The following is a 12,615-nucleotide window of genomic DNA, read 5'->3' on the forward strand; positions in this document are numbered from 1 at the left end:
ATATTCCTCAGTTCAGCCAGGAGTGGCAATTTAGCTACTGTCTCAATATTTCTGAACTATTTTTGTTTAGGCCTATTTATATACTGATTTTCTAGACCAAGTTGTTCTAAAAAGTGTAGCTGAGATTTGTCTGCAGCAGGTGTGAGAAGACAGAGAGACATGAAAGTGATTGCCATAAAGGAATACATTTAAATAAATCAAGTGGTCCTCCAGAAACAGAGGGTATTGAATGTCATGGTGGGTCATGCAGGAAAGGAATGAATGGAGATGAGGAAATAGAGAGTGGAGCCATGTCTTAGTTGTGGATTTTCACTGGGCAGCAATGGACCAAATAAGGTAAGCAGCAGTAAAATATCATGACTAAATGGTTTGAATAGGTTTGACAGTCTCTGGTCTATAGGGGTAGCCCTATTTCCCTGGTTCCAGGCTTTTTAATGACTTAGCATAGAGAACAAAATCCTGAACTGTAGATATCTGACCAAATGATACGGGTAAGGATTCTGGACTCTCCATCATCTGGTTGACTTATCCAAAGCATGTATTGACAGGCAAATTGCTTAAACTAGAAATTAGACAACCCTTGAAGGACAAGTTCCCTAGGTCTTCAAGATCCTAAATTCCAAAGGACCAAGAATATAAAAATAAAAAAAATATAGGTAATACAGTATGTATACTGTATTTATTTATTTATTTAGTGTCTATGCAGAGAAAGCTGATCTCCAGTAGGCAAGATCTTGCCTGCAATATTTCTTGACACCTAGCACAGGTAATATTCTGTATTACCTGTGCTAGGTGTCAAGAAATATTGTTAATAAAACACAGAGGATTAAAATTTCAGTATAATATACACATGGGGTAGTCTGTGATTCAGATGTGCCCTCCTTTTTGAAGAATGTGTCAGCCACTTACTGAACACAATATTATTTAGATCTACTTAGTATACTGATTCATTCATGTATTCTGTGGCATTCTTTTACAATTAGTGACAGATGAAGAAACTTTAGATCCTGCATGGATTACATGCTGCCAGGATGTGTTCAAATTGAAAAAAACACATCTCTAATAACAATATCTTAAGCATCTTTGACTGCTCCTTAAACCCTCCATAATAATGGCCATCCTCTAGATCAGGTGCTGAATCTGATGCTGGGCATATATTAAATGGTGAAGTGCACAAGCAAACCCAGTGTCTCTATGTATCTCTGCAGCCACACCATTTCTCCCGTTGAACACCCAACTTCTCTAAGAGTGTGAACACAAACCTGATTGAACACTGAGTATGTAGAACCTCTAAGTGTGTGTAAGTTGCTGTCCATCAGAAGGAGAAATAGGAGTTTAATTACATGACACATTAGCAAACAGAATGTAGAATATCTAAGTCCTGTTTTAGCCCATCTAATTGTCAAGGAAAATATAAATTGGATCCAAAAAAGCCCTGAGAATATGTGCATTATCTGTCATTTCTTTTTTTTTTTCTATAAACATTTTGAAGGTCTTTCACATAGGAAAAAGGAATAGCAGCCATTAAACATTAAAAATCCTAGTGTTCCAGAGCTCAGTGGTTTCACTATAGTTCACAATAGCATATATCTAATGTAAAGAACTGAAAATGAGAGCTATTGGACTCCAAATGGAAAGAAAAGGAAACAGAGAGACTTACAGTCTGGTTTGATCACTTTGCAATGCATTTAGGTGTTGAAATATAACACTGTGTCCCAAAAAATCCACAAGTACTACATATTAAGTATTGTTTTAAATATCTTTTAAAAAAGAAACTAAGGCATCTCTTCTTTGCTAGCCAAGCTTGGCAAGGGAACTACAATGAATTTCTCTTGGGTCAATTATAATACAGCACCCCATCCCAGCCCAGGGAACTGTGCTGAGCCAGGAATGTCACTCCATCCTCTGCTTTCTGTGTACATATGAGACATTACGGCCATTAGACTTCCTCCAACCTAGACTTTTTACGTTTTGTCTAGCTCTCTACTTTTCAGCATGGGAAAGAGGGAGAAGCAACATTATGCACCCTCCTCATCATGAACAGACCTTGACATAGACAGACCTTGACATCCCATCATGCTCAGTCACCGGATACAGGCTGCATGGCAAAGGTAATTGGAGCAGATCCTGAAGAAGCTGACAAGTGGTGACTATCCATTGCCCATACCTGAATATGCATGAAACTAGGCAGTATGATCTTCCTTAGTTAAGATGGCTAAGATAATCCATCTGCCTGGAAATTTCACTCATCCCTTGTTCTGCTCCTCTTTACTGCTTCATAAATGTCTGGACAATGCATTATCTAGGAGTCCATTAGGTCTCTTTGCCTAAGAGGAAACATAACAGAAGACTAGGAGAACTACTTGTGGTTGTCAGCATTAAATGGACATTGGGAATATATTTGATAGTTACCATCTTCTTCCTCTTCTCTCTACTCTCCAGTTTATACTGCTTTTCAACTTCTGGCTCTTCTGAATGCAGTGACCAACCCAGAGGCATAGGTGAGACCCCTGTCATGATATCTCCTGGGGTCCTTTCCACAGTACTAGAGCCTATATTTCAGGTGACTCACCCCAAACCAAAAGCTCCCACTCCAATTTTTGCCCAAAATCTCTGGTCAGGCATACACAGGATCCACTCTCTTTCATACTCTCCCCAGTCCTGCAGGTTCATACTGGCTAGATCCTGTAGCATCTTTGAAGAACAGTGCCTTTTCTACCGGGTGAGAACTAGAATGTTCCCAATAGGGTTTAGGGCAACTTGATCCTACCTATACACCTAGTGTATGGTAGAAAGTGTGGAGAATAGGTGTTTTAAACAACTGTCTTGTCACTGTATTCTAATGGAGACAGATTAAGAGCAGGGCCAGCTCAGTGGGGATGTGCAACTCACTTTCAACAGATTTGAAAGGTTCAGAGGATTCTGTGGAGTCAGAATCTTCACAGGAATTATCCTAGGTGTCTTCATCCAATGCATGAAGGTGTAATATTTTGCCTACCTTTTACCATACATGTTTGGGCAATTAACCATCTTTGACATTTGGTCACACTGTTTACTAACTTCTGGATTTCTTCACTCTTTCTGCTCTCCCATCAGTGGTAATAAGACTTCTTTGTACTCAAACATAAATAAGCCTTGTCATTCATTCCCCTGCTAATCACCCCCAGCTTTCTGTAGATCATCCAGGTCAGGAAACAGTGGCTATCTAATTCCGTTATCCTCATAACCACTATTTTATCCATATATAGTTGTTCTAACAATTGGACTGGAATGGTTGGCAAGTTGCAAGGATATTCATGTTACCATTAGCGATGTAGTCTTTTTTGTCTGTAGGAGGGTGATCCAACTCGAAAACGTAATCTCCTTGCTTTATTCCTCAAGCTGTTTTTCACACTGAGTTTGCAGGTTGAGTTTTCAGAAATCACACTGAGATGGAATTTGATGCAAAAGACAATTTTATGCAACATCAGCTGTGAACAGAAAAGCAGGGAGTAGGATTAAACAGAGGACAAAGTCAACCTTTGCTGCTAGCTGTCTTGGTAGCCCTGGCCAGTCTGCAGACTGCTCTGGTGTGAGAACTGTGTACTTGAACACAGAACATTGGGCTGAATTGCCAGGCATCTATACCAATGCTACTCTCAGTCACTGGAAAAGGCCTCCTCCCAGGAAGGACAGCACCTCACTCCATGAGAGGTAGGTGGCTGCAAGCAGATGAAGTGGAGTCCAGTGAAGCTAATAAAATTTCTGTGATGCCGTCAAATCCTTCCTTAATGTGGGTTTCTGAGAGACTTACACCTGCGGTACACCCATACAGACAGTACAAGTGGCAAAATCAGGAAGTTATCAGAGGCAGCATTTTCATATTTTAAATGCCATGTATTCAAACTTCATATTTTCTCAGATTCCCCTATGGTATTTTATCCTTCTTTATTTTTCAATCCTGGGATGCACGTTGCCTTTAGTTTCATGTCTTTTTATTCTGGGTCAATTCTCAGTTTTCTGTTATCTTTCATAATTCTGATTCCTTTTTTGTGTGCATGTAAGTTTGTTGTCTTATAGACTGCCTTTTCATTTGAGTTTGTTAGATACCTTCTTATGACTTAAATTGTCATTTCTATAAGAAACACTATACAAATTGTTAGTTGTCCCCCACTAACTCAACACGTTTGATGCTATATTTTCTTTTCAAAACAGAACACAAACATTATTTTCCTTGTTGTATGAGTAGAGAGACAGAGATGCAGAGAGGTTACATGATCTGACAGTACTCCAGAGAAGCCACAGTGTCTTGCAATTTAGGTCTTTGGAATCTTATCTTCTTTGCAGGACTTCTCACTTCAGAAAGTTATGTCAATTTGTTTTCAAACTTTTCTGTCAACAGCAGATGGGGAGTTGGTTAAAAATACACAGGCCTAATGTACCCCAAACTGCTCAAATTATCAATGTCAAACTTAGAAAAAGTCATCTCTATTTTTAGCAACCATCTCACCTTGATTTTGATGCATAAAATATTTGAGATGAAGGAATGCAGGTGACTGTGTCTGTCAGTGGCTGACAAGGTGAATTTTCTTTATGTTTAAAGAAAGAGCCTTAGCCAAGCCACCACAGTCCATCTACTGCCTGCTCCACCTTATCTTCATCTCCAGACTGTAGATTTTGGGGAAGCAACAGAATATAGGAATTCTCCAATCCAGACTCTGGCAAGTTGCCTGTCCTCTGGGATCCTCAGTTTCTAATTCAGTTAGGTGAAGTCAGTGATACCTGTTTCCTGTGGAGTTTTGGCTAATTGGTCAGAGATTGGCAATCATTAGTGAATACATTAAAGCAATCATTGCTTTCACATTGTTGTTAAAATGATTTCCTTATAAACTTTAGTTATTTATTTTTAGTTACTTAACAGGCAGAGAGAGAGAGAGAGAACAAAACAGACAGTAAGATATCTCCCTTCATCTGTTCACTTACAAAATGCCCACAACAGCCAGAACTGGATCAGGCTGAAGCCAGGAGACCAGACCACTGTCTAGGTTTACCATGTTGGTCTCAGGGACTGAAATACTTGACACATCACCTGCTGCCTGGAACGATATGCGTCAACAGGAAGCTTGATAATAATCAGAGCTAGTTACTGAACCCAGGCATTCTAATATGAGATGTGAGTATCCCAAGTAGCAGATTAACCCACTGTGTCATACCATCTTCCCTGTTTTTTTCCATTTTTATTTTCCTGAGTATAAAGAACCAGGACTGACCCCTGATCTCCGACTCAGTTTTCCCTGTTCACACTCAACCAAAACCCTGGACTCTGTTTCTGCCCAGTTATATTACTAATCCAGCCACAGATTCAAGACTACAGATAATTAATTTCTTTTCTATTTAAAAAATATTTTATTTATTTAGAAGGCAGAGCAACAGAGAGAGAGAGAGAGAGAGAGAGAGAGAGAGAGAGGGAGAGTCAGAGAAGAGAGAGAAAGAGAAAGAGAGAGAGAGAGAAAAAGAGAGAGAGAGAGAGAGAGAAATAGTTTGCATGCTAGTTCATTCCGCAAATGGATGCAATGCTGGGATTGGGCCAGGCCAAAGCCAGGAACTGAAAGCTCCATCAGAGTCACCCAAGTGAGTGGAGTGGCCCAAACATTTGGGCCATTTTCTGCTCTTTCCCAGGCACGCGTTAGCAGGTAGCTGGATCAGAAGCAGAGGAGGCAGAACTTGAATCCATGCTGTGATATGGGATGCTGACTTTGGAATCCTTGGCTTAACTCATTGTGCCACAATGTCAGCCCGGATCATCTTCTTTGTTTCCATCAAATGATTATTCTTTCTCTTAGAGAAGTGACCAATTCCCCCACCATCTGTTTTTGAATGATGTTGTAAGAAAAGCACTGTCATTTTAGGAACTATTCTGTGATAGATAGATGATTGATGCATCATAGATAGATAGATAGATAGATACACAGACAGACTTAGCATTTACTCTTAACTTCATATTCAACCACAAATTCCCTAAGGGAAAATAGTGAAAGTGCTATTTTCTTAGAACAGAAAGTTTGCAGTTCATGCTGTACCTCCCATGGAGCTGTAAGCTTCCCTCACAGCATGCCTATCTTTGATGCTGGTTTTAATTTTCCATATAAATATCACAGGTTGGGTGGCATTTTCTTTTGCATTTATCTGATGTTAAGCTAAACTCAAAGTAATTCAGCAAGTAGTTCCTGACTATGTCCCTACTTGAAGAACTGTGTTAGCTGTTTAAGAGGAATTTCAAAGAAAAATTAACCCCATTTGTGACTACATATCTTGACCAATCACTTGCTTCCCCATATATTATGCAGTTGAGTACAAAGATGAATATTGCAATCTCCTAATCCATAAATTTCCAGAAACCTTAACAAAAAGATAATTAGGACTGCATGTGATAAGAACAGAGAGCATTGCATTAGGAGGCAGGATAGGAGCTTTTCAAGAGCTGCCCATTGAAACTGCACCTGTAAATGATTAACTTTGTGGTCATTAGCAACCACAATTCTGTGGAAAAGAAAAAGTATAACAAAGCAAAAAACAGAACTATTTTATCTATTTCAAATTTTAAAATGTCATTATTTTCCTTATATTTTAATTCACTATTCACTTAATATTTAGATTCAATTTCCTGATTAAAATCTAGCATTATGCATATTATAGGAAAATGTCTCAAATGCTCTTCTACTTTCTAGTGATGGAAAGAAAATATTTGAGTATACTTTTTCTATTTTTAAATTTTATGCTTAGATATGTACCATATCTATAATTATGCATGTGTAACTATTTTCACCCTCTTCAAGTTTTATGCTCTGTTTCACTGATTTTTATATTATACATATTTTATTGTGACCTTAAAATTCTTTAAAAACCTGTTTTAGTATCTCCAATATATAGTTTTAATCTTTATAGTTGGATATGTACATTATATATGTATTAAATTTATAAGTAAAATGAAGTAATTTTTAAACATTTCTGGGTATTTTTCTCTCTAGTTTTCCTTAATTCTTTTTCTCCCTTAAGCATTACTTTTAATATTCTCAGGTGACTTCAATTCAAAGTCAATAGTTGTGCTACAATCTAAAGTCAGGAAGGAAGGAAGGAAGGCAGGCAGGCGGGAGGGAGGGAGGAAGGAAGAAGATGGAGGGAGGAAGAACAAAGAAGGAGGGAAGAAGAAAGGAGAGGGAGGGAGAAAGGAAGGGAGGGCATGAGAGAAGAAGGAAGGGGAAAGAGGGAGGAAAGATAGGAGATAAGTTGAGCATAAATTGAGCCCTCATGTGTTATATTGTGTCAGAAGCCTAGAGTTAAGGAGTATGCATTAATCAACCCAGGTCATACCATATCTGGAAGTGATCTGCTAATGCAATTATAAACGGAGTATGATTCGAAGCAGCAAGAAGCAGGGATTCCTTTTCCATGGGTAGGGGCAGAATCAAAAGGCACTCTGAGCAAAACTATAATTTGTTGGAAATATTAAAATTTGATTGACATCTAACCATTGAGCATAATCCATGAACATAATATACATTCAAAATATGTTATTTTGACCCAACTATAATGTTATTAATCTCTGAAACTAATAATTTTTCAACATACTTATTAATTTTAATTATATTTTAATTGCACCATGCTTTTATTTTTTTTGTCTTCTTGACTGGCTATTGTACCAAACTAGGGAAAACTATCTCTTTTATCCATTTTTTATCGATATTTATTAGATAGAAGTTAAATGAAAATCTGTTGGGCTTAGCTAACCTCCTTGAGGACACTAGTGTTAAGTGCCTGTAACACGAAAGTGTCCCCTGGCCTGTGAAAGACTGAAGTTCCTTTTCAATGTCTTCAGCATATCAGGTATCTGATATCCATGTGTAGTCTCCTCTTCACAAGTTGCCACTGTTTTGCAAATGTGCAAATGAACTTCTTCAAAAACTCACTCCCATGAATAAATCTATGGGGCTTTTAACTTTAAGGGCAAAATCCTATAGCAGCATATCAGTTTTCTACTATTTTCTTCTATCACTTCATTCTCACTTTTGCTAATCAAGACACAAGACATTATTTTACTTTGCTGTGGGTAAGAGTTTTTCACCATTCTGGAGCCCAATTTGATGTTCTGGGGTGATATTATGTACTATAAATTTCCAGAGATGATTTTCCCTCCTAGGTAGAAGAACCAAGGTAGAAGCATGTGAAGCAGAAGAGAAATAGCTAAAGAGTGCCCTCACAGGAGCGAGAGTAGCTACAGTGCTGTCGCTGTCCAGTGAAGCAATTCAGAAAACAGGCTCAGCACTCAGACAGGTAGTTATCTGTGTGGAAATAGTCATCAAGTATATTTCCAGACCATTTTTCATGCTGATCAACTTCTAGATTCATTTACATAATCACTCAACCTCTCAATGATGCAAGGGATTAAAATCCCATGAGACAGATGAGTTTAAGGATAGTTGGTTTGTTAATCAAAGCTGTGTTCTATCTACTTGCGAGCTAGAAAAAGAAACATGAAGAGCCTTGAAGGATGATACATGAAGCAAAAACCAGATAATTACTTGTGTTTTTCCTCTTCCTCAGTGCTAGTGAAATTTGAGAAATAGCCATTTATATTTTGTTGTGTTTTATTGTTCCTCTTTAAGCTTTGCACCTAGGAAATTAAGTTCTTGCAACATGGTGATGGTACAGTGGTTTGGAAATTCACCACTATTTCTCCAGTTACTAGAGGCTTCAGTCACTTCAATTGGCATGGCTAAGGTTAGAGGATCTGTAAATGTTAGCTGAATGAATGAACATAAATGAATGACTGTGCTTTAGGCTGCTCCATTATAATTCTATTCTTTATAATATTATTTGACCTATGAAGTTGAAATCAATATAAACTCTTTAGGGTACCATACATAGATCTCTTCTTTTCTTGAATTAATACATTATAAAATAGGGACTAAGGAGTTTTATTTAGGTATACCACTAATTCATGGGGAAAAAATGATCATTGAAGGGTGAAATGACAAAGTAATTTATAACAGTTAGTTTTTAAAGAGAAATATGTAGTTTCCTACACACCTGCTTTTTTAAAATGAAATTATTCAACAATTGGACAGACAACTATTGATCGTTTGCTCCATGCACAGACTTGTGCTATTTCAGGCTACAAGAACCAATGAGAACACCTTAAGAGAAGACATTGGTGTTGGAAATTTAACATTGTTCTAATTCTTTTACATGTGTACAAGTGTATAAATATATACATTTCATGGCAGCATTAATCACTATGGAAGAACATGCTTAAATTTTGACATTTACAATTACATAACCAAAAAAAAAGTTCAAAAATTTTACCCCAGTCTGTAATTTCTTGTAATTACCTCCTACTCAACTGATACTGCAGGCATTGAGAATATACACATTACCTGATATGACCTGTATGTTACATCTCTATACAGTCAAATAGACATTATCCCTTAACTAATCCCATATCCAGATTACTCTAGACATATGTGTATCTAGACCTTCATTCAATTTCATGCATGGTTTCAAAATTTAAGTGTACCTTTGTTTCTGTTGTTGTTAATCTTTTTATCAACAGTCTTTTGTTCATGAAATATGCCAACTAGTTCAAATCTATACCCATGGAGATTCACAAGGTTGATGGATCACAAGCACAGGCTGTTTAGTATTTAATCAATGTCTGAAAGCATGTACACAATTTCATACTTGTAGAGCCCTCTATAAATAATAGTATGCATGTGTATGATTTTATTTGTATAATCAAATATTAATATCATTAAAATATAACGCTAGGGGAACAATATTATGCATTAGAATAGCAAGGTGTTAAGATATCAAATCTGGGCACACAGAGACATTACCCCAGAATTCTACTTAATAGCTCTGTCTCCGGTTATTCCAATACAAAGACGTCTTAAGAGGCAAATCCAGTATCTGTTTAACTGCCAAGAGTTCCAGGGTCAATTCCATGCTTGATCCAACATTGTTGGGATTGTATCAGTTTAAAAATATATTTGATTAATTTTATATATGTGTCTTAGGATGACATTTCACTTCATTTTTCTCAAGTAGTGAAGTCAAGCCCCTTTTAATTTTTCCTAATATGTCTCATTTGAAAATATAAAATACAGAAACAATAATACAAAACAAAATTGATGAATTTAATGAGTAATTATAAAGTAAACACTGTGCAACCATCATTCAAGGGAAATAGGAGAACAGTGCTGGTGTCTAAAACCCCTATTATCTCTTCGTGGTCTCATTTTCCCCTGATCCCTCTCTGTAATATCTACTGTGTATCAATATGAACATGAGTATTAGGCAGACTTTTAAAACTAAACGCACACACACACACACATACATGTATGTTAAACAGGGCATTGTTATATATCTACACATACATATAATTTAGATTATATTCTTATTTATTTATCTAGAAGGCAGAGAGACAGAGTGTTCCAATCTGTTATTTCACTCCCCAGATGCTCACAACGGAAGATCTAAGCAAGACTGAAGCTTGAGCTAGAAACTCTATCCAGGCCTCCACAAGGAGAACAGGAACCCCACTATTTGTGCCATAACCTGCTGCCTTCCAGGACCTACGTTAGCAGAAAGCTAGAATAAAGTGATCCAAGTGGCATCTTAACCACTACATAAAACACCCCAAATTTAGCTTATCATCTTTAAAATTGTACCTAAACAAGTAAAATTGTGTTTTTTATTTCTCTTTGTTTCTTTGAACAACCTTATGTTTATAATGTTTGTTCATATAATTTCATGTATCAGCAGTGTATTGTCTTATATCAATGTAGGATACCTCACTGCATGGATAAATGGCAGTTTAACCTTTCTACTGATGATAGGTGTTGGGGTTGTTTCTAGTTTGTAGCTATTCCACACAATGCTTCTCTGTGTGCTAGTGTTACCTGCACACCATCCCTGTTAATATTCATATCAAGTGGAATGAATTGGTCAGAGACTGTGCAAACCTTCTTCTTCTTCTTCTTCTTCTTCTTCTTCTTCTTCTTCTTCTTCTTCTTCTTTTTTTTTTTTTGACAGGCAGAGTGGACAGTGAGAGAGAGAGAGAGAGAAAAAGGTCTTCCTTTTGCCGTTGGTTCACCCTCTAATGGCTGTTGCAGCCGGTGGGCTGCAGCCAGCGCATCGCGCTGATCCGAAGCCAGGAGCCAGGTGCTTCTCCTGGTCTTCCATGTGGGTGCAGGGCCCAAGCACTTGGGCCATCCTCCACTGCACTCCCGGGCCACAGCAGAGAGATGGCCTGGAAGAGGAGCAACTGGGACAGAATCCGGCGCCCCGACCGGGACTAGAACCCAGTGTGCTGGCGCTGCAGGTGGAAGATTAGCCTATTGAGCCGTGGCGCCTGCTTGTGCAAACCTTCTATACTAGATAATGCCAATGTGTTTTCCAAAGTGGCTGTTTGACACTGAATTCTCAGTGGTATTTATGAGAGTTTCTGCACTACGTTTTTCCCAACAATAATATGGTAATAAAAGACTGTCACATGCTGGCAGTCTGCTGAGAATATAGTTGTGCCTCGTTATGGTTCTAATTTGCAGTTTTCTGATTAGAAGTAATGTTTATCGATTACTTGGATAAAATATCTGCCAAAGCTGTTTATCCATTTTTCTATTGGTTTTTCTGTGTCCTTATTGATTAGAGGAATAATGCATATATGTATAAAATTAGGCTTTTGCCATTAATATGTTTGTACCATCCAACCCCATAGCTTTTCTTTGCATTGTGTGGAATAATTGACAAGTACAACTTGTAAATATTTAAGCTGTACACATGTATATATATGTACAGTCCCACAATCAAGATAACTAACATATCCATAATCTTTTGAAGTTATCTTTATGGTAGTTTTGATGCACAAGAGATACAAGATAATCTGTTATTCCAACCCTATTCTTCATGATAATGGTCCATGTCCCCTTACACCTTGATGACATGTCCTTCAAACGACAGGAGACCATGTTAGCATGAATTGAATCTCTTTCTGGGTTTTCCTTGTTCTTCCATAACTGTGTTTATTTCAAACACTACACTATCTCAATTAATATAACCATTTAAGTGCTGATAATATCTCTCCAATTTTTATTCAATGATATCTTCAATTATTATTGACCTGTATTACTACACCTATTTTAACATCATAAAAATGTTTACCAATCACCTTTAAGTGGCAAACAGTATTATAGGCATTTGTGTCATATCATGCAACAAAATAGACAGATTTTCCTATCTTTTCAGAGCTTACATTGCAGCATTGTGGGGCAGAATTGGCCACAAAGAGTTATAATAAGAAATGTGCTATATCATACAGAAAATATACACATATAGAAGGCTACAGAATTTATAGTTAAGGGGGCCGGCACTGTGGCTCACTTGGTTAATCCTCCACCTGTGGTGCCAGCATCCCATATGGGTGCCAGGTTCTAAGCTCGGTTGCTCCTCTTCCAGTCCAGCTCTCTACTTTGGCCCAGGAAGGCAGTGGAGGAGGGCCCAGGTACTTGGACCCCTGCACCCACTTGGGAGACCAGGAGGAAGCACCTGGCTCCTGGCTTCGGATCGGCGTAGTTCCAG

The sequence above is a fragment of the Lepus europaeus genome, chromosome 4 (genome assembly GCF_033115175.1).
Source record: "Lepus europaeus isolate LE1 chromosome 4, mLepTim1.pri, whole genome shotgun sequence".
NCBI lineage: Eukaryota > Metazoa > Chordata > Mammalia > Lagomorpha > Leporidae > Lepus > Lepus europaeus.